Genomic DNA, 24,996 nt, shown 5'->3' on the forward strand with positions numbered 1-24,996 from the left:
AACCATTCACATGGGCAAGCCAGTACTGGATACCAGATAGGTAACGGCCAAGGTCCCCAAGGAGGTTGTCAACTTTATTAACGTCGTTGACGACCTCCCTGGGTTTCTATGAATGAGTAGGGTAGTAAACAAAAGATCTGGTCGCAGTTCCCGGAAGGCTTACCGAACCAAAACGACCCCAGTTCAAATAATAATAATAATAATCCCGTTCAACAAATCTGCATAAATACTAGTTCCGAACTGAATCCGAACCTGAAGAATCCAACAAAATTTCGTGACGGATCTTCGAAAATAATGCAAAAAAATAAAAAATCTAATTTTTGACAGTTTTTGCATGGAACTCGGTAAATATCATTTTTTCGTGAATGAACTCCCTAAACAAAAATTTGAATTTGAGTACTCTATTGTATAAATATTACGGCGGTATTATTTCCTCAATACATTCATTGAAATCGATAAGAAGAAATGAACTAACCTTCAAAAAGTGATTTTGAAAATACTTTTTTCTTAACTGATGATGGCTTTGTAGTTGAAACACATCTGAATTGTAGTTCAAGAAGAAATTATTGAGTGGAAGACATGCCATCAATTTTTGAAAATTGATGGCAGAAAATTGATGATAGTTGAAAATATTTCTTCTGGCTCTAGACAAACTCAGGTCAAAAACTTTAATTGATTAAAGTTTTTGACCTGAATAAGTGAGTTTGTCTAGAGCCAGAAGAAATATTTTCAACTATCATTTGATCCAGAACGGTTCATCGGACAGAAAACCTCATTGAAAGAAATTTGTGGAAAATTTTATTACCACTGTTGTTTTTATGGAAGTCATTCAAGAAAACTGTATATTTTCCGAGTAATAATATGCTAAAAATCGACAAAACACATATTTTAACTTTTTTTGCATTTTCTTCAATTTCCGTCACGAAATTTTGGTGGAAAACCTCAGATTGGGATTCCGAATTCCAAAAATTAGAGAAAAGAGTAAATCCGAATTACCTCAAAACTTTCTTGTGAAAATCTCATATGTACTGGACAATTGGCAAGATGTTGAATAATAATAAAATAAAACCATCAAAAATGTGCGAGGCACATCTGCATTCAACTTCAATAGAATATTAATCTGTAAACAAAAATTAATTCAACCCTCCACCACTTATCAATTCCTCTAGCTGCGCCTCATTAACTCAATTTTCTCTTCTCCATTTCCAGCTGAGGGTTGATGCTGTACACATAAAGACCATTAGGTAGCGTTTCATCCTAAAAAATAACCACCCGTGAAATGCGTCCAAATTGTGTCCCCTGATGGAGATAGCCAGAATTAACCATCCGGAGAGATCTACTGCCTCGTCAGTGTGTCATCTAAAAACTGCCTCTTTTTAGCTGGGTGTATATTGGATAAGAATGAGAACACTTAGAAAATAAGCACAGCATATTTATCACATAAAAAGCTTTCCATCAGCAATTCTTAGGATAGAATTGTGTGATATAATTAATGGGATTTTCATAATCTAAACCTCATCATATCAATTGTAACTTCACTGTTGAAACACATTAAAAAACATGGAAAATTAGTACGGTACATTTTTTCTTGGACAACGAACTTTCAGGTGGACAAGAAAGTAAATCGAAACATATCTCTGTTCAATCACAAATAGGTAAGGAACACAACCAACTATAAAAATATATAAAACAAACTATCAAATATTAAACACTAATTAACAAATTGCAGTTTCCTATTCTGTCGACTAGCGTATCTCTGGATAATATTTTAAACAAATGACTCTCAAGAAATAAGAGATGAAGATTCTTTACAGGAACCGAAATAAGGAACATCTACCGTATACTAAATATTTTTTGTTTCACTAAACTCCAATTTTTCAAAGTTTCACGACCACCAAAAGTTTGCTAACAATACGTCGTAACAGGTGTAGGCCGGTAGGCACACTAGAAATGGCCTAGTTCATAAAGTAAACGCCGAGAATTGAGTGTGCTGAAGGTGGAACAGGCCGCGTTTACACTTTTGAACCATTCATCTGTTCAATGTTGAAAAGGACATGTTCCAAATTTGGCACAAGAACCCAAGTAAACAAATTAAATCCTAACCAAATGTGAGACCTGCTTCAGCTCATAAACCTGAACTGACTGATTCACAAGTTCACAACCCTTGGTCTTCGATACAAACAATACCGAAACTGATCCCCACCCTGTGCGAGTTGTGTACTTCTGGAATGCAAAGTATATCATTACGCTGCGTGCTAATATGCGCCCAGGATAACAGGGATGTTGAAACACGTATCGTCCTGTTGATTGATCATGTCCCTAACAACAATGGACGCTCCCAAATGGAACGAGAACAAAAAAAGATTGAATTCAATTTTCAATAATGGTAGCAGGGCATACTCATGTTATTGCTTTGAATGCCCCATTGTGATATCATATTAGTAGTCGTGATAAATATACACATGCATATTCGCTATTTTTTTTCAAATTCAGTTTGACCAGCAAGCGGAAAATTTCGATGAGTCGAATTGTGTCGCAATGTTTACAAAGTTATACAGAACGCTGTGTTGCTAGATTTGGTACGATACACATATGCGTTGACTAGATGTATTATAACAGCTCCAACGAAGCCGAAATGAAATCCTGTTGTGGAAGCAGTGACCCATTGAACCTTAACACAGACGTTTCAACAAGTTTATTATTGTCGTCATACAATGGGGCCGTTAAGCGCTTGTTCAATACAATTTGATCCTGGACTCCAGCCAAGGAACACACCATCTGGATCGCGGGGTGTCCCTTCTATTATATTTTATTTCAACCCTTTAGGAATCGACGGAAAAATTAACGCTTATGCATAGTGTATTCAATGCAAATATCTCTGTGTTTCAAGTGTTATTCGATTGCAGTGGATTGAAAATTAACAACAGCAAACTGCTCATTTTGCTCCTTAACAGTATATAAAGATGGTCGTCATATCTAGCAAAATCACAAACTTTGTGTTACTGTTTAAAGCGTTCACAAATCTCGGGATATTTCCTCACTCTACCGTTGCAATAAATTTACGATCAATTTTGACTATTTCATATCATTTTCAAGAATTGGTTTGGTAACTGGAATGGCATAATAATATGCAATACCATGAGTCCTTGTTGTTCAAAATCGAATATGAAATTTAAAAATTCGATATCTGAGAATATTTTGACAACTGATTGCACCATTATTTCTTCATTTTACAATTGATTTGAATAACAGTTCGATTGGATGCACTTGTTTATTAATTATTAAAAATCGAACTCCAGACCCAACGAATACAGACGTACAGGATTGGCCAAATTGAACTGAAGGGGATTCCTATTTCTATACAATATAAACGGAAACGGATTTCAGTGTCTGCGGGCCAATTTCCATGAGAAACTCATTAGCGAAAAAACAGGTTTCGATATCTGAGGGCCAATTATCATGAAAAACTCATTGGCTTCAGTATTCTAACGTGAACTGACAATATCAGCGTGTTATGGGTGACATTGCTGGACTAGCAAAGAGTCATTTCAATTATATAAATAATATATTAAACAACTGCTCAGGCAGATTTGTGAATGTTTGGATGCACTTGTTTTTCAATTATTGAAAAATCAAAATTTGATATGGCGCTAACAATATAAACGGAAACGGATTTCAGTGTCTGCGGGCCAATTTCCATGAGAAACTCAATAGCGAAAAAACAGGTTTCGATATCTGAGGGCCAATTATCATGAAAAACTCATTGGCTTCAGTATTCTAACGTGAACTGACAATATCAGCGTGTTATGGGTGACATTGCTGGACTAGCAAAGAGTCATTTCAATTGTATAAATAATATATTAAACAACTGCTCAGGCAGATTTGTGAATGTTTGGATGCACTTGTTTTTCAATTATTGAAAAATCAAAATTTGATATGGCGCTAACAATATAAACGGAAACGGATTTCAGTGTCTGCGGTCCAATTTCCATGAGAAACTCAATAGCGAAAAAACAGGTTTCGATATCTGAGGGCCAATTACCATGAGAAACTCATTGGCTTCAGTATTCTAACGTGAACTGACAATATTAGCGTGTTATGGGTGACTTTGCTGGACTAGCAAAGAGTTATTACAATTATATAAATAATATATTGAACAACTGCTCAGGCAAATTTGTAAATGTTTGGAAATCACAGATAAGTATGAAGAAATATAGTGAATCGGTCTGCTCATAGATAGCACTATGTCTGTATGCGCCCCATTACATCGGCCCTGGCGTTTTTGAAGGGGTTGTCGCATTGCAACCGATTCACTTCTACACGATGGTGTGAGAAGGTGTGTCTCAGTCCACCAGCGATCTCGGGACGAAACACCAAACCGCCGGGAGAGGGCGCACCTCGTACTTGGCTCGAGAACAACTTGCCATAAGGAATATTATTCTTGCATCTCCAGGTTAATAGGTCTCTGTATAATAGATCTTCTTCCTCATAACAAACATAACAGAAATTTGATTTTTACACAAGGTGGGTCATGTAAGCGGGTCACTGGATTTTGAAAATAATTCTTTGAGCGATTTTCAAAAGTGAAAAATCCATTTGATAGTATTTTTCACGGGCTATCCAAATATGTTATCGGGAAAATTATCAAACTCAGGCATGGAAAGTTATTGAGGAAACTCCCTTATTTCCAAAAAAAAATCAGTTGAACTTCAGGTTTTCTTGTAAATAGAAAATTTGTTGAAAGCTGTTAAGATAATGGAGAAATAACGTTACTTTTAATGTATAACGTAAAATCAACGAGTTCTATCAATAGGTTTTTATTGAATGATTTCAATGCAATATTTAAATCACGTCGTCCAATATCAGCATAATAATAATACGAAATAAGGTAATAAAGTTATTTCAAAACTCTTTTCATAACTTACCGTTGAAAAAGTATGTTGAATTAAACTTTATGAACACGTATCTGAAACAAGTTAGATTTCGAAACCAAAATGACAACGTTGAAAATTCAACCGGTGATTTCAGTGAAACAACGTTAACTAAACATTGAATTTTGATTTTATTTGGCACAAAATACAAAAATCGCAGACATTTGGATAGAATTATAACTCGCTATATTCCACATGGTCAAAACGCGCTGAAATGTATGATGTATTCTTCCAGATACAATAAACCATGTATGATGAAAACGGTGCTCATTTTTAATTTTACTTGAATTCAAATCAGATCAATTTAGAATAAGATGAATAAGTTCTTAATGGATCGGATCGTTGTTGAACATCGAACAAACCAAATAACTTTCCGGTATAAATTATGGATTCGCCCCATTTCCCAACCGGAGATTAATGATGTTGAAATCAGACAGTCCATTACCAATCTTACTGAAAACTTGTCGAATAAGGGGATTGATGTTGGGAAAACTATAAGCAGGCAGATGCCGGAGTTGCCCACATCTTCCTTCGAATAAATAGGCTTCCATCAAATTGCTTATTGATCGTTGGCTGCTTATGACAAATTCTCCGGAAAATATATATTTATTTATCAGTTGGGTTGAATTGTCATGTTTGATATAATTTCAGATTATTTTTAATATAAAATACATCCACAAGAAAACACTAAATGAACAATTCCTCAATTTTGAAATTGATGATAAATATTGAAAGATATGTAGGATCCCGTTATTGTTCCCTGTAAATAATTGAGATGGTCAACCGGATGCTTGGAGACCTATTAGTTTCTTCAAGTGTCCAGGGCATGACAGTTTCAATGAATTTACAGGAAACGAATTGTTATTGTACATATAATGTAAAAAGGATGTGTTATTCTTCGAGGTGTCGAAGATGTGTCATGTCGGTTGTAAATCTTAAGAGACTTATTGGGGTTGGAAAAGTTCGAGAACAAGACGGTTGTACCAGATGTGTCACATTTGTGTATCAGGTTCTAGTCCTTCGAGAATTTTCGATTTCCAGGAATCCGCGAAGATCTTTGTGGGCGGTACGGCAAAACTCTTAATGGACTAGAGGATGGTACTTTCCCTAAGGGTGTGGTCAAGCCGGAAGGATATTTAGAGTAGACGGGGTAAGTTGCGGTCAGGGGACGAAGTGAGTTCGAGTCGAGAGTCAGTTCAAGTTGAGTCAAAGACGAGTAAAGTTCAAGTTCGGTCTAAGTCGAAGTAACAGTGAGTTCAGTCGGTCAACTTAAGACGTAAGACGAAAAGACTGTTCGCGGACTAGATAAAGAAGAGTCAGGAACGAATCAAAGACGAGACGACCGAATCTTGTAATAAGACAAAGACGTGAAATATTGAAGACGTTTCTAGTAATTAAAACTAGAGTTAAAGAAGAAATTCAGTACCATATGAACAGTGTTTGTACTGTAAGTGTGGCTTTGTATATAGATGTTCATAATTCAAAAGAGTTTAATTATTACTTTAACCGAACAAAGTCACGGAGAAGAAGTGGAGAGGCCAGGTAATGGAATCATACCTCTAGACGATCGATTAACCAAGCCTACATATATAACTTTCGAAAATAATTCATTAGAGATGTGCATGTTCGGGTAAATCATGAATCAATGGACAAAACCCCAACACAAATTTGCATTTCTCTTAATGAAGGGCAGAACTGCAACTTTCATAGGCAGGTACCCCACACTGATTATAGATCATTCAAGCAGACTCCCATGCGATAGGGTAAACACATCTCGCGTATTTCAAAGTAATTCATTCATAATTAGATTGACACGAAAGTTCGACCTTTTCCTAGTGTCAGTGAAGTTAGCTGATGGATTATATCTATTTTCAATTTTCCAGAGAAACTTTCGTCACAAGCGCACGTGTATCTTAGATTGGATTTGTTTTCGTTGGAAAGGATTGGACGACACTGGAGATTGATAATTCGATACCCAACTGTTTTTCTGATAGACTCGACTCCGATTTTCGCCAATTTAATTGACGTCATGCTCTTTCGTAAGACGAGGTGCATCGTGGATCGATCTATTTAAGAAAATTTACAAAATTCAATATACTGAGTTCCATAAGAGTATATACCCTTATCAGAGTTACTGTAGGACTCAGGGAGAATGGATTGACGTATGGCAATTCATAATATAATAATATATAGAATTAATTTCCGCATTTCCTCAGAAAGCTCCAGGGTGAGTATTCATAATCTTGAAAATACTGAGACCATAATCTGAACTAAACTTATAGGCGGAATTTATTGAATATTAGGATCTTATTGAAGCATGCCGAGGTTAAGTCAGAAATATAAAAATTATTTCAGTATTCCAGGGCCGGACTGAGAATTCCTCATTTTAATTCTTCAGGTTAAAATCACTTCGTCTTCCAAATTTGAAATGATTGTTTCAATTTCCAAAAACAGCATAAATTCAGCTTCAATACGCGGTATCACTCAACACATGATAACATTGATATTGTAACAGGTGTTTTTTCTCGAGGTATATAACTTTATGTTGGCATTACTGTTCAATATGACGACCGATTCAACAGCTGTCAAATGATTTATTCTCAGTTTGGTTTGGCAATTCCTCATGAGTAGACTCACGCCTTAACACTTAACACTTCTGGTTGAATGGCTACGTCAACAAACAAAACTGCCGCATTTGGAGTGAAGCTAATCCTCAAGTGTATGTCGAAACACCGTTACATCCAGAAAAACTGACTGTCTGGTGCGCTATATGTGCTGCTGGAATCATTGGTCCGTACTTCTTCAAAAACGATGATGGTCAGAACGTTACAGTCAATGGTGATCGGTATAGAGCCATGATTACTAACTTTTTCATTCCTGAATTGAACAACCATGATGTCCAGGAGCTGTGGTTTCAACAAGACGGCGCAACATGTCACACAGCTTGTGCCACAATCGATTTATTGATAGACACGTTTGGTCACCGCCTAATTTCACGTTTTGGACCTGTGAATTGGCCTCCAAGATCTTGTGATTTAACACCGCAAGACTACTTTCCGCGGGGCTATGTAAAGTCATTGGTCTATGCGGATAAGCCACAAACCCTTGACCATTTAGAAGACAACATTCGCCGTGTTATTGCCGATATACGGCCACAAATAATGGAAAAAGTCATCGAAAAGTGGACGTCCAGATTGGACTACATCCCAGCCAGCCATGGCGGTCATATGCCAGAAATCATATTCGAAATGTAATGCCACAAGATTATCTTGCGGTTAAATGAAATTCATGTCAATTGACTAATCCATCGTTGTTTTATTGCAATTTAAAGTTCTATAGCTCTAACAAAAACACCCTTTATAAATAATCATGAAGTTACGTCAAACCTAAAAAAACTAATTAATACTATTCTATTTGAAATATCAGAGTTGCTAGACCTTTTTGAAATAAGCGGCAGTATTGTAGCGTTGAAAATATTTCAGATCGACAGAGCAGTGGTTCATGGCCAAGATACCAAATTTTTTATTGAACCATACCTTCCGTTCTACCGTGGCCCACCCTGTATAAAGTACTCCAAATATTGTGCCGAAATGCAATAATCCCGATTCCTGTGAAAACAAAGGCAATCCGTATTTTCGTGTTGCTCGAATAAATAATGACGCTAGAATCGTTGAATGGAAATCTCGGGATGTTTCTGTCCCGTTATCTGTGAACTTTTATTGGATTTATTCGTTGGCCCTTGCATAGCGAAATCTCGCAGAAAACTCTTTTATTCCCAGTATGATCACGTTTTGTGTTACGGTTCGAGAAAGTCTTATGGATTTATGCATTTCAAAAGAGAAAAGTTGTACAGTCTCGCAGTATACTACGACAGCCAGTTTATGAAAGTTCAGATTCAGTTTCATTCTTTCCTTACTTTGAAGGTAAATTAGGCGAAGGACACCAAATGTGAATTTTATTTGTCAAGTGAAGTTCGAAATTTCATTTCAGAACTGTAGATCTGATGTAGAAGCACACGTAGCAAGGTTTTGAAGATGAAATGCGTTATTTTTTGTTGAATCTTTGAAGGCTTATCTCGTCCCTCTCAAATTGGGTTCAATAACTGTCGAGAATACATTTTCTGTACTTCATTCATTTCGTCGTTTCTGTAATTATACGATATCATGTAAGGAGTGCCGGATCTACCAGCTGGCTGAGTAGGCTGAAGCCTAGGGCAGCAAATTTTAAGAGGCGGCAAATTGAGCTTGTTTTTTATTTTGATTTACTGAATTAAAAAAAATATATATACACACACATAGCACAAATTTCGAACATTGTAGTAAAATTACTTGATAGGAGAAATTAGAGTTGATTTTCTGTGATTACAAGTAGCGCTTACCATATCACCAACATTGGTTGATATACTTGAAATTTGGGAACTTTATACGGTATAAGCTAAGCGCTACTCTAATTTGTCCACAGCACTCTTATCCACGAATTTAAATGAACGCTCGTTATAATCCCAACGAATACGAATACCAACTCGAGCATAGACATATTTCGATTATACGAACCTCTTCACTCGACGTATTTCGCGAAACACCACTCGAGCAGCGCTCTAGTGAGGCTTCACGAACTACGTCTCGTGACTCGCTTTATAATTGAATATTGTCTATGCTCCAGTGGCGGATCAGGGAGCTAGCGCAGAGGGCAGGGGTGAGAATAGCTGCCAGTATTACGCAGAAGAGGTAAAAGCAACTATGATGTAACATTTATTTTAAAGATACTAAATATACATTCACGCAAAATGTCAACTCAGAGGGATCTGACTCAATGTTGCGTGTTATTTTCTCGATAGTCTTCTAAAATTTTCTATGATTCTGGTGAAACGATCAATATGGAATTCGGCTTATTATTTAAAACTACACTGCGCAAAAAAATTAACGCACATTCTGAAAATCTCTATTTTAATGAAAGTTAACTCTACATTGACTTTATCAATTATTTTTTCTTTTGGGAAGGTTTTGAACGAAACAAGACACATTAAATGGAAGAAAAATTCAAGATTTCACCGAATCTTATGGGAAAGAAGAGAAATAAAGAATATCAGCATTCAAAGCTCCATTATCAACAACCACTAGGTCTGTGCGAGCAGTCAAAGATATTTCACCCCATACCATAATCGATCCTCCCCAGAAACCAGTAGTATTCAGGAAATTGCACTGAGCAAATCTTTCATGTGGACGTCTGTATACAAGGGAACGTCGATCACAATGGTAGAGGCAGAATCTAGACTCATCTGTGAAGAGAACTCTTTCCCAATCAACCTCTTCCCAATGGATATGCTCTCTCGCAAAAACAAACGCGCCCTTCGATGGGCTGGGGTGAGAGCTGGGCCTCTTGCCGCGACACGAGGCCTCAAATCATATTCTCTGAGGCAATTTCTTATTGTCTGAGTGCTAATTTGCACCCCATGAGTTTACTCAAGCTGATTTTGAAGGAGGCGAGCGGTTGCAAACCGTTGTCTCAACGAAGAAACTCTCAAGTAACGTTCTTCAATGGCAGTTGTTACCCGTTGTCTACCCTGTCCTGGTCTTCGGACATTCATACCTGTCTCCCTGAATCGCTGCGCATTCTGGACACACTTGTATGGGAAACTCCAAACCTTTCTGCAATTCTTGTGTATGTCCACCCTTCTTCTCGCAAAACTACCGCTTGGGCACATTCCTCTTGGGTCAAATTTCGCGTTGCGTAGCGATGGAGTGTAGAAAATCAAACAAAAGAAAAACTATTGATCACTAGAATTGATCGAGAACAACTGATTTCAGAATGGAGCCAATACATTCAAAATCTGATAATCTCATTTTTTGTTATTCCTGCTGGGAAAAAACATCTGTATTGAGGAAAAACGTTGAAAGTGGATTACATATGCATAGTTCTGATAAAAATAATTATCATTGAGAACACCTTCAGTTGTAGAATAAATTTGAGATTTCCATAATGTGCGTTAATTTTTTTGCGCAGTGTATAATTCTACCTCTAAATGAAAGGATTCCATCTCTATCCAATGGGTTACTTTGAAATGATCAAGTTATCAATATTTTGATTCACCACATTTACGAAACCCTGATTCTGATTTTACTCCCCGCTCAAAATCAGTGTTGAAATGTTATACCCTTCGGTCCACGATAATCGAGAATAATAATGAACATACGAGAAACACAAACCTAATCCTAGCATAACTGGACCTTATCCCTATATAAACCTAATTTCAATCTCCAATTTCCTGGTGTACCGACACTGTAGATTCCGGGTTTCTGGGAGAACTGAACAAATGTGATACTCGGAGTAATGTGATCTTTTGTTTGGCTACCGAGACTGGACGAAATTGCGGTCGAAACTCAACTTATAAATTCCGTCCCACTCACACCCTGGAAATGACGTCCCAGCACGGCCATGGTGTTGCTATTGGAGAGATCAGGCGAGAAAATCGACGTTATCTTGGGATTGCCTGAAAGAACAAATGTGGAATATCCTAAGTTGAGGGGAGACTTTTTTTGTTAATCCTATTTCAGTAGCGGAGAAAAAAATTCGATATTTCTCCGGAATGGTTTCTTGGCTGTTGTTATGTTTTTCTCCGAAATTCATGTACTTTCTACAAATTGGAATCCACACTAGTTTTACGATATAGTTACGACGTGATAAAATTTGAATTATACCGTTTGGCTATAAGAGAATATTAATAAACAAATCATAGAAATTCAACAGTTCACCCGTAGTTGTTGAAGGACTGATTCAGGCTATATGTAAATATATTAGTGTAGGCTTGGTAAATCGATCGTCTAGAGGTATGATTCGATTACCTGGCCCCTCCACTTCTTCTCCGTGACCTTGTTCGGTTTAAGTAATAATTAAACTTTTTTTAATTATAAACATCTATTTACAAAACCACACTTACAGTACAAACACAGTTTATACGATACTGAATTTCGTCTTTAACTCGAGTGTTTATTACTCGAGTCGTCTTCGATATTTCACGTCTTTGTCTTATTACAAGATTCGGTCGTCTCGTCTTTGATTCGTTCGCGACTCGTCTCAATCTTGTTCGCGAACAGTCTTTTCGTCTTACGTCTTAAGTTGACCGACTGAACTTACTCTTACTTCGACTTAAACCGAACTTGAACTTCACTCATCTTTGACTTAACTTGAACTGACTCTCGACTCGAACTTACTTCGTCCCCTGACCGCAACTTATCCCGCCTACTCTGAATATCCTTCCCTCCTTCCGGCTTAACCACACCCTTAGGGAAAGTACCATCCCCCAGTCCAATAAGAGTTTTGCCGTACCGCCCACAAAGCTCTTCGCGGATTCCTGGAAATCGAATGTTCTCAAAGGACTAGAACCTGATACACAGATGTGACACATCTGGTACAACAGTCTTGTCTTCGATCTTTCCCAACCCCAGTAAATCTCTTAAGTTTTACAACCGACATGACACATCTTCGATACCCCGAAGAATTACTCATCCTTTTTACATTATATGTACAATAACAATTCGTTCCCTGTAAATTCATTGAACCTGTCATGCCTTCGATACTTGAAGAAACTAATAGGTCTCCAAGCATCCTGTTGACCATCTCAATCATTTACAGGAAACAACAACTGGATCCTACATTAGCTGTCTTTTGGTGAATTCTTCTAGTTCATCAGATAAAGATGATCATATATCAGGTATAGATGATAGATTGACCTCAAGAATCTTCAAGCAAGATATGACACATGTGAATTGGCCAGTGACCTAATGGGTTTATTACGTTTTTTTTTTTGTTTTTTGATATTACTGCGGACGATTCAGATGAGGTACCCTTGTACTACATGTTGTACAAAATGTATAATCCACAGAAACAGGCGGAAGTTTCGCAGATATTCTCGAAAGTTTCACTAAAACCTCCCTCGGAAAGTTTTGCTATTATTGACGAATATAGTCGATGCTATACTTGGACCAAGGCACCTTCCTAAGGAATAGAAGAAAGCCCACATGGTTTCATTACACAAGGCCGGCAAAGATGCTAAATTCCCGCAGACCTTCCCACCGATCAGTCTTTTCACGTGATAGATAACGAAAGCTGTCGTTCTGAAAATATTGAAGGTAAGGACAGCTAAAAAAAAGAATATAGCAGTTATGCTTTCAAACTTCATTGTGCAACAAGCACTCCGAGTAGTGGAACAAATCACAGATGAATTCAACCAAATACCAGGGGCTGTATTTTTGGATGCTTAAACCTTTAATACAGTATGGCACAAAGGACTGCTATAAACTGCTTGAAGCTGGTTTTCCACTCTCCATGGCTCATTTTGTAGCCTCTTACCTGAATTCTGTCAAGCTTAGAGCTAAAGTACAGTCTTCAGATAGGGCACGTCCAGCCGGAGTGCCGCAAGGCTCTCTCCTGTCACCGTTATTGTTTACATTATATGTATGCGATATGCGGAAAACGGAAAAAACCCTCCATAGTACTTTATGACGTCGATACCACCATTATTGCCAGTTCACTTGACCAAAGCATGAAGCATTTTTCATGTGAATTAATTTTTTATTATATTCTACATGCATGCTTCTTGTAAATTGAATAAATTAATTATTATGGCTGTGGTCTCGGAGGGTTCAATTGGAGCATTAATGAACGATTGCTCCAAAGACCCTGAATATGCGTCAGGGATTTCTCTATTTATTTGGATATTTGATTCTTGCATTTTCTATGATTCTTCATTTCTGATGATTCCTCGTTTTGTATTGAAGTTAAATTAAGTATTTTCCTATTTTTTTTTCAGTTTGAATATCTCACATGAGGACCTGAAAAATTTAAGTTGCTATTTCACTATTTTGTATACCATAAGCTCCGGGAGCTCAAGGCGATACGTAACTATATACATGTAACTGCTTCTGTCGTCACCGCTACACAACTCTATAATCGAATAGCCTCTGGGAAACACGTAAATGCATTAGAATGCTTGGGAATGGACGAAAGTACGAATTGAATCCAATTTTCATATTTTTCAAATGGAATGGAAGGATAACGGAGTTCTGGTAGTTTCTACTTTTCCCATTCCATTACGTTGATTTGAAATTCTCCCAAATTATTAAAGACAACCGCTCCTTGTATATAACTTATATAAATACTTATTTCTTAGACATTCCTTCCGGAGACAGAATTCAAAAATTGTGAGCTTTCACGTCTTGTTCCACTCGGTTTTGTACCTAACGTTTCGGTGACAACTGCGTAAAGCATCGTCAGAGATTTTTAGATCGTAGCCTTCAGCATTATATTTTTTTTTTTTGGCATTTCAGTTTTCTAGATTTACTTGTTAGGTACTTATATCCAGATTTATACGTTCACTCATCAGAGATTTGTTCAAAGCATTAGAATTGTGTACACACAAAATGGACACATGAGGATAATATTTCTTTGTTATTTGTATTGCGTAAAAAATAAATGTAGTTAGGTATTTATTAACCTTGTGATGACTTTCAGTGGGTTGATTTATTACTAATGTTGTGTCAAGTCAATTGAAGTTTTTATAGAACAAACATAGATTTAATCGATAATACATCAATTCAAATATAACAAATGAATTGAAATTAACACGAAAGTAAACAACTTCGCAAGAATGAATCACTTTCTTTAGTTTAGAAAGAAAATTATATCACTCGAATTAGAAGTCCAAAGTTGAAAAGAAATTTTTCATTGACGCCAACGTCACCAACTCACACTGTTCAGTTGAAATAAATATTAGTAATATTCAGAACCAAGAAATGCCAAACAAGTGTCTAGCACCTCGCATCCATCTCTTCACACAATATGGACGCTCGCATGTACCTAGATTTCAAAGGGATGACGACAACTTAATTGCCACAATTGCGGAAATTTTTGCAGACTGATAAAAATAATTGGGGACAACATGCAGAAGCGGAACCTTTTTGATTTATTGTAATTTTTTTACTGGCAGCTGAATATTTGCTCTGGGTCTGGTTGCGTTTCGTGTGATTGTGGCAATTCGCAGGTTATTCTTCTTTTTTTCATTATTTTTCATTTTTGCTTGCAGCGATGAAGCGGGAATCATGTTTCTCCATTCATTCAAAGTGCTCAGGCCTCAGAGTTGTTTTCGTTTATACAAGTCACCGAGTATTTGAAACTACGAGGCGTGTATTTGAAGTAAGGTGTCCAAGGCCATTGTATCGCCGCAAATAACGCTAGATGAAATCCGGCAACACTGTTGTATATGTTAGCCCCCCCCTCCACCAATCGACACCTGGTGGAGCTCATTAGGACGCTCAGTCTTGACGTAGCAGCAACTTGCAATGGAAATGCCGGTTGTCGCTCCCGCCAGGTGCGAGTTATGTTCAGTCATTAAGTTTTTGCACTCAAAAAAAAACTCCACCTATAGAAATTCATCGTCAATTGGAAGAAGTGTACAGTGAGAAATTTATCGACGTGAAAAACGTTTGAAAATGGTGTTGAGAATTTTCTGCTGGCCGACTAAACGTTCACGACGAGGAGCGCAAAGATACTTGCAATCGAAAAATGTGAGGAGCAGAATCTTCATACGCCCAAAATCTTTGTGTGGTATGGATAAATGTCCCTCTTCTGTCTTTGTTCGTTTCGAACGTCACCACTTATTATGTAGGCTGCAAGGAAAGCTGTCCTCCATGCTTTCTGTCTACAGTGGTCCTCATCACTCCATGTATTGGCATATTTGTTGAGGTTTTGGTTTGGTCAGTGAACTGAACTATTGATCGACCTCTGCTCCTTTTTCCCTCGACTTTGCCCTAATGAACAGCTTTTCCATTTCATCCTTTCTTAAAACTTGACCGAAATATTTGAGAATAAGTCTTTGTTTAATTGATAGAAGTCGGTCTTTAGGATTTATTCTCAGCAGTTTTAAAATTGATATGCGGTCTGTCCACGGCAAGTATTCTTCTATAGTAGATCATTTCGAAGGCATCAACCCTGTGTCGGCAGGAAGCATTAAAAGTACATGAATCTGATGCGTTTGGATCAATCCGAAAAGTATCTTAGAAACTTTGACACTGCGTTATCTAGAAGTATCTGGATCTTAGCGAGGACATGCTCACTGAATTCTATTACCGCCTCAGAAAGCACCTCATTAGAATGAGTCTAGTGCAGATTCTGCAAGAAGAAGAAAAAACTCAGGTTCACTTGGTGACGGAAGGCCTCGCCATCTCTAGTTAACGTAAAAATACTTAAGGCAAGAGACTTAATCTCCTTGAAACTATCCAAGATTTTAGAACTCTGGAACTGGAGGGCAAACTGTAGACTACTATGACTAATGGCGAAAACAGCTCTGATTGGCGGCACAATAGACAATAAGGTCAACCCCCCTCAAATCTAAATCTCAATCTACGAGACGAGCCTAAAATGCACCATGGTTTGTCAGCAACGTATGGATACATGAAGACCTGCGAATACCATTCCTAGACGACCATCTAAAAGATCTGAACGTGAAGACCTTCATCAAAATGGAAAATCACGCAAACCCTATAATAAGAAAGGCTTGCAACTTCGATGAAAGAGCTTCTAGAAAACACAAACGATCGAAGATGGCACTTCCCTAGGAAGTGTGTTAAAGCCAAAACCTTACTGGCACAGATATTGTGTAATGATTACACAAACTTTCTGAGTGGCATATTGCCACCTGCTGTAGCAGAATCAAAATAACTCACCAGAGGTGAATTATATTGAGATGGAGCAGTAAAAGGCTGCTAGCCTGACTGCAAAAAAGAAAGAAGTTCTAATCTCAATCTACGATATTTTGTTACCTGAGATAACATTCTCTAATATATAATTTTTTCAGCACTAATGGATCTTAGAGACCGCTGAAAACTTCTAACTATACAGGAATACTGAAATATTCAAAAAAGCACCATACACAGTATCAAAAAGAACACAAGTCAACAAATTATTCGTTAACTAGGTTTAGTATAGGTAGAGTAAGTTGAGTAGAATAATTTAGTTAGCTAAAAGAGCTTAGTTTATGGATCCGCTAGTAATTGAATCCAATCAATTTCAACTCTATACTGTCTAAAAAAAAGCTTTCAGTTTGTTTCTAGGCTAAGTTTCTATATCGATTGTTAGAAACATCCCCACTCCCCTTTATTCGATAACAAATCTGTCTGTGTGGGAAGGCTAGTTCATTTTGCTCCATGAAAAAAGCAGACTGTTACGAAATAAGGTTTTCAAGACATACACTGTTGAATGAATTCTCGGAAGACAGTTATTTTTTTTATTTTTGCCGAAACTAATAAAGAAAAGTGTATCCTGAGATTTTTCAGGCTCTATAGTCTATGGAATAAAATCTCAGGACTTTACAAATTTTCACTCACTTTGGCATATTACTTTCGACGAAAATTAAAAATAACTGTCTCGGAGAATTCACTCCCAAGGAAATTGTAGCCTTTCGGAAATGAAGTATTTGGCGTAGAATATACCATTGAATTTTTTCAACCAAATTTGAAACGGCGAGTATATCACCTCAATAATTGTTGGAATATTAAAAGGTCCGTTTAATTTGGGTTCCTGGTCACTTGAGAAACATAGAATCTGGGATATAGGATACTACACCTACAGGAAAGAGTTTCAAGAGAAGCAGGAAATCGGAAGAGAAATAGTCTGATGGAATCTTTTCATGGATGATAGATCACACCATCTATACTTTATAACTGCAAGATCCAAAAAGTATTTGGATCTATTAAGAACAAGTAACACCTCCTCTCTGATTTCCATATAAGGCACAGTCAACTATGGAAGCACCTTAGGGCGTCAATTAGAACTGAAATGCGAGCAGTTGATGATCCATTGGTGAGAACAAATCTGAGAGTTATCTATTTGGACATAGGATAATTGAAAAGTATGCGACATCTTCGATAATTAATCGATACCTTCTTGAACTTTCTCAGATTCATTCCACCCAATCATCTCGCCATAGGAGAGATGTAAACCAATAATTTTCGAAATGTTTTCAACTTTCCTTGAGTACTCAGTTTTACTTAATCACGATTGGGGTGAAGGGCAAGTAGAGTTCGACGTAGCTCCTTCATTTTTGGTTAAAGGAACGGAAGAGAAATCTAGTCATGGTTTGTGGCGCGAAATATTGCATAGTTTGAATTTCCGCAGATACTGAGACTGAACACATATTGAAACCGGATTTTACGGCTCACGATAGGAAGAATTTCGAGAATGCTGTATTTCTGCCTCTTGACGAGATTAGATTCATGCTGGAGGAATCCAGCTCCACATTATTGTGGAAGAGTTGAAGGAATGAGAGATTGGATTCTGACGGATAAATCCTCTTGAATCTGATTCATTCCTGTTTTTTATGTGGCAGGAACAGAAATGATATTATTCCACTTGAACTATGACTTTTATCCACGTCTGTACTTATCCACAGTTCTCCGTTCATAGAAAATGTCATTCAACATGCTTTTATTTCGGCTTCTTCATTTTCAGTTATTGAAAATTTTGAAGGAGGTCTAATTTGCTAAACGGTTCTGAATAATTGTCAAAAATGAAATCTCCCTTTAAATTGATTCTTACATCATCAAGAAATTTCCAGAGAATTTCGCTATGAAAATGATTTCCGCATGATTTTAAAAGAAATATAGATCTATTCTGAAGAATTTGCTGACCGTCAAAATGTTCTTCAACTGGATTTTATTCGAGTTTATATGCATATAAACTTAAATACACAAACTGCTGATACAAATTGTAGTGTGTATCAGCTAGCTGGAATATATTGGAATATTTCCCTCCTGTCAAAAATTCTATGTATCTGGAGGACAATTATCGAAAATTACAGCGATAATTGCATTGTAGGAAGCGAAACTGCACTGCGATAATTGTTCTGTTCATAGATGCATAGTTTCTATGCATCTTACACAGTTCGAATCTATGGCAATTCCATTCTAAATCAGTTTGACAAGTAATGTAACAGTTTATTCGGGAAATATTCCCCCGAATTACACTCGTGCATCAAAATGACCGGATAATTTCGCATTCCAGCGTGTTTTCTTTGAAAAACTGCATTCGGTCATTTTCATTTTTGGAGAAAGAGCCCTCCACCTTCGGTGTCGGGCTCTTTCTCCAAAAATGAAAATGAACTCATGCAGTTTTTATGACAACACGCTGTCATGCAAAATTATCGGTAATTTTGATGCACTTGTGCAATTACTTACGATAATGAATGTCAGCGCTTTAAAAAAAAAAACGGTCGGACACATTGAATTTCTTAGTGATAGCCAACACAAATTTTGTAAATCACAGTTGAAAAAAATGCCTTTCAATAAAAATAATATATAGGATATCTTAGTAGAGAAAGATTCGTGGAATAATAGAACTGTTGGCAAGGAATATTTGTGGGATGCATATGTCGGCAATATACAATTGTGTCCTAGGTAAATCTGCGAGGTTGGAATATAAATAAGCTAGATATATCTACTGAGGTATTGCTGAGAAAGCTGGAAATTTATGTTATCAGAGATAAACAACTCAACCTGATCAGAAGTTATCTGGAAGGAAGAACACAGAACGTATCACTCGCTATGGACGGAAAGAGATAATGTTCTCGGGATGTTTTTATGGTGCAGGTGTCCCACAGGGAAGTATACTTGGGCCAGTTCTTTTCATAATGTATGTCAACGATCTCTCTGATGCAGCACATAATTCGGCCGTCATATAGCTTGATTTTCTGGGGCCATAGTATACATGCTGAATCGATTTTCAGGGTTCAAAAGTTGTCGATTCGCTCAGTGTATCAGATTAGGTTATATCTAATCCTTTAGAGGCGTTTTCAGGAGAAAACAGATGATGACATTAACAGGTTTATATGTTTATGAACTATTACAGTTTTTCTTGATTTTTTTTGAAAATCCAGAAAAATTTAGTTTAGGTGCTCACAGCCTTATGATACTCGTCATTATTTGTTCATTCACCCCAAATATAAACTATCTTCAACTGAGAAAGAATGTGAATATAAGGCGATAAAATTGTTCAATTCACTTCCAAATAATTTAAGACACGTGCCAATTTCAGAAGTTTTCAAAACTGAATTGTTCAATCTTTTGATAGAAAGGGAGCCTTATGTGTTTAATATTACTTCATCTTAGAAATTGATGAGTTTTTTCTTTTATTATTATTACACTGTGTACTAGATTATTCAGAAAAATTTCTATTATTATTATCAGCAGGAAGGTTTTAGAACCAAATTGAAAGAAGTCTGTTAGAAATGATTATTATAAATTATTTTTCCTGAATTTTAAGATATTTCTTCAGGATTTTCCTAATTAGAATCAGAAAGTTCAATAATCGTTGCTTTGAATACGTATTCATCAATAAACTAATGGCAGTTTTTAGTCTAACAGACACTCGAGAGTCATTTATAAACTTCTTCATACCAGCTATCAGATTTTGCCCACTGTGTACACTTTGCGGGAAATAAAATGAACAAACAATAAAATCTCTTCCTCAAATAGCCAACATTCACGTCTTCCTATAATTCAGCCAAGCCTTCTCTCAGACTATTTAAGAGCAACTCGCCTCTTCTTTCAACCGATAAATTCAAAAAGTACACAGTTCGATAATGGAGAAGACAGTTTAAACACACAAGGCTTTGGTTGCTTCCTATCTTTGCTCTCTTCCGATATTTACGATATTCCAAAAGCTGTATGCCAAAGTCCTCACATATTCAGAGTGTGCATGAAAAATTGAAGAAGAATATTTTCATTCTTTGCTGAAAATAAAATCATAAGAATACACGCCTTTTACCTATCTATTGAGACTGTTTTTTACAAATATACTAACACGTAGAAAATACTATTCGAAAACTGATATCGAAGTTTAAAAAAATTAATCTATGAGGTCTGAGATTGTACTTTGTATATTGATTGATTGATTGATCAATCTTTTAACAATGTGCTTGGCTAGTCGCCATCGACACATGAAACAATCTGTTTCACAAACTCCAAAATCACAAAAAATCTTAACAATCACAAACTACCATTACAATTTTAACTTCACAAACGCTTCAATATTATTTTCTAAAAGACTCTTTCAAACTATGGAGCTCCAAAATGGGACGTGAGGAAATGTAGTCATCTCACCGTGACGACCATTTTGGAACTCGCTACTTTGTATATACCTGGTGGCCCACCACAGACGCGGATCGCATTTTGAATGTGTATATGAATATATTTTGAATTTTTTCGGCAATGTCTATAGGGTAGTCTCAAGCACAATTCAAAATTATTTTCATGAAAACAGGGTTTGGGAAATAATAATAATGAAAAGAAGAAATGATTTGTACTTCAAGGAGCCAATTATGAAATTTGGTAAAACGTTTTCGGCTAAACAGACATCTTCAGTACCAATAAAAACTAAACAATTGTTTTGGGTGTTGGAAAACAAGGATATAGACCAAAGTTACACTTTTTTCAAAGTGAAACCCTTCATAAATTCAAATAAGTATAGATCAGATAATAATGAGTTCCTTTCAGATCTTTTTTTTACGTTAGAAGAACCATTCACAAAAAAGTGACGAAAAATTGAAAATATGGAGTTTTTTTTAATAGTAATTATTGAAAGAACCAGTTACATATAGTCTGCTCCAACACAAAAAATTCAACTCTGGATTATACAGAGTTATCATGATTTATAATCAACCAATAGTAACAAATAATGGCCAAAAACTTTCTTATTTCAACTAGTATTCTCGGGATCAATTCATGGAAACGATTAATTAAAAATCATTTCATCAGGAAATTGCCTATATCCTATCATGAAATTGAGAATATTCATACATTGTATCCGTTAAAGTATGGAACAAATTCATTTTTGACTAAACAGACCATTTTAAGAAATACGATTATCCTGAAACACGTCAATTTTTGAATTTAATTGACCGTATTTTAAAATAATAATCCAATATACAGGGTGAATTACTTTAGAGTAATGACGTCACCGTCATTTTTTTCGAATGGACCACCCCCATTTTATCTCAATTTTCCGATTACTTTAGCTGACCTGATTCCAAAAATGTATCACATGTTGATTCCAAATGGTACAGGGTGGACAAAAATACGATAGTTTTGTCTGCTCATAAAGTAACGCGTAACATTCTTTATTAGTTAAATGGACAATATTATCAAAAATACTTATTGTCTAGCGGTAATTGGTTTGAATGTAACACCCTGTAGTTTGTTACATTTTTAGATTAATAAAAATGAGCTGTTTCCAAACATATTTGGTACTTATGATGTAGCAGACAGAATATGAAATAAATGATTTCTAATCAATTTGAAAAAAACATATTCGTCTAGTTTTTTGTGAAATGTCATTATTTGTTTAGTAATTTATTGGTGTTCAATGACAGTTTAGTACTACAATATTTTCGGTATTCGTGAATGTTTTGATTATTGCTTAGATTTAATTAATTATTCTTGTCCAGCCTGTATCAATTGGAATCAACATGTGATATATTTTTGGAATCAGCTCAGCTTGAGTAATCGAATAATTGAGACGAAACGGTGTTCCATTCAAAAAAATTCCGGTGACGTCATTACTCGAAAGTAATTCACCCTGTATAACAGATTATTATTTTAAAATACGGTAAATTATCATAAAAAATCGAAGTGTTTCAGGATTATTCCTTAAAATGGTCTGTTTAGCTAAAAATGAATTTGTTCCATACTTTACGGACACAGTGTATATTTATGATTGATAATAAATACAATATTTCTACCCCAAAAACGAGGCGCTCATAGTCTTGAAGATATAACATTTGTCAAGATTTCGAAACTAATGACTCAGAGTTCGAATACCACTAGATATTCTAAAAAAAAATCTGAGACTCGTATAATTTGGAAGCATTTTTGTCACTTATCAATATATTTTGAATTTAAAGATGAAATATACAATACGGATTAAATATCCCTGGGAGTCCTTTCGTGGTATTACCAAGAAATTGCCAGAGGTTGTTCGACTGCTGGAATTACCGATTTTCACCCTTAGCAGAAGAGAATCGATAGAATAGTACGTGGGGCAAATGTGGTTCAATTAGGTCCGTTCGATTTTGGGGTTACAGGATTTAATTGAGCGAAATAGTCGGGAGTAATTCTGGTAAATACTCCTTCTGGTCTATTTGATTCGTTAACAGATCGACTAGGATAGCTGATAATTTTTAAACACATTATAGTTATAACCTATTTAATTGGAGGATTTGAGGGAGAAAATTGAAAATAATTTCGTTTGAAGTTGACATTTCAGTTTATTTAAAATTTTCCTCAGAATTCCAGAAAGGAAAATAATAATAAAGAGTTAACAATGCATCACAATCATTATGGATTATAGGAGGTTGATCCAGTAGGTAGAACATCTCAATCTGCTAAGCAGCAGATCGGGGTTTAAAATATCGGAAAGGGAAGCATTTTTCCGTTTCCTATAGTGCTAGCGCAACAGCGCAACTAGGTGAACTAGGAAACGGATGCGCTCGAGAGCACTCCGTTTCCTAAGTGGTTAGCGTACCTTATGCAAAAATGGTAACTTAATTTTAGGAAAGAAAATTAGGACACACGAGAGATGAAGAGTATCGTAAATAAACTCTCAGGCGTAAAAAAAAAATTTCATGAAAACCCTTTTTGCTTTAATGCAAAGAGCCCATTCCTCGGAAAAGGGGATTCAGCCGCTTTAATCTTTATGTCGGACTATAGTTTTGCCGCAAGGAATGCGCTGAAAAAAATACATATTTTCTAATTCTGGCCCTAGTTCTTTGCACATTTCACATCCTACACGCGATGGCTGTGGAACGATTCCAATAATGAATTGAAACTGGTTTTCGAAGCACGTTGACGCTCTTGCTCCGAGAAGTTTTTTCAGTTCAGAACGAAATTGACTCTGAATTAAAAAAAAAAATAAAAAGAATCGACATACAGTTTTCCATTGGTTGGCAAATATTATGTATTATGTATGAATTCATAAAGATAAAAGACTTCTGGGCACAAACAGGGGACAGCAAGCTCAAAACCGGGAAACTTGGAAGAAGTTGGAGGAAAAATATGTGGAGAGATGGACAAAACTAAGGGAGGCTTAATTCGACAATGGGTTGGTAGCTGAGAATGATGATGATGATGTATGAATTAATTTGGGTTGCATATATATCGCAAGGAAACTTCGAGAAATAGACAACCTACTGTTCTAAGCAATTCTGAAAAATAATGAATTATGAGAGAGGTGAATTGGGGAATCCATTAAAACACAACTAAAATATATCGATCTCAAGAACAAATGACAAATGATCATCTTGAACATTAATTTGAAACGTAATAGTATAGGCGCATAATTGTGCATAAGGAGCGTAGGTAAACCACTTAGAGAATAAAGAAGCAAAATATCTGGGGGTAAAACTGAATGAAATAATGAATTTTAACAAACAGATAGAAGAAAACAGAAAAAAGACAAGGCAATTGCACGACAGACTGTACCCGCTGCTAAATCCTAAAAGTAAACTTTCTTTAGAAAACAAGCTGAAGATAATAAAAAAAGTGCTAATACCAAGCATTACGTATGCACGAGTTACCTGGTACAATACGAAGGACAATAATAATCAGTTGCAAAGTACGCTCAATTCAGTAATAAGAACAGCGGTTGGCGCCCCATGGTATATAACTAACCAACAAATCAGAGAAGAACTGAAAATTGAAACTATTGACGAAATAGTCAATAAACAAAGAAAGAAGACAATAGAGACGCTGAAAGAGTACGATAACAAGGAATTAAGAAAGATACTATAAATCAAAATAAAAATGACAGATAAGAGGAAATACCTCTCTCAAAGAACTAAATAGAAGAAAAAATTGACATGAAATAGGGGGGAAAGCCTTCCGATCAGACAACAGCCGAAAATAAGAGAAATGAAATTAGAAGCGAAGGGAATGTAAATTACGGCCTTAAACAAAAAGACGATCTGAGACTTAGAAAACGGAATGGTCTCGGGCGCATCCGTTTCCGGTCGCGCTAGCCC

General features: G+C 36.2%; 1 protein-coding gene across 6 annotated transcripts in view; it reads right to left on the reverse strand.

Moving 5' to 3' along the window:
• The window catches only part of LOC123676653 (synaptotagmin-7), a 317,805-nt gene that overhangs the window by 226,107 nt on the left and 66,702 nt on the right, over positions 1-24,996 (reverse strand). The window lies entirely within an intron of this gene.

This window comes from Harmonia axyridis, chromosome 3 (genome assembly GCF_914767665.1).
Source record: "Harmonia axyridis chromosome 3, icHarAxyr1.1, whole genome shotgun sequence".
In the NCBI taxonomy this organism is placed as follows: domain Eukaryota; kingdom Metazoa; phylum Arthropoda; class Insecta; order Coleoptera; family Coccinellidae; genus Harmonia; species Harmonia axyridis.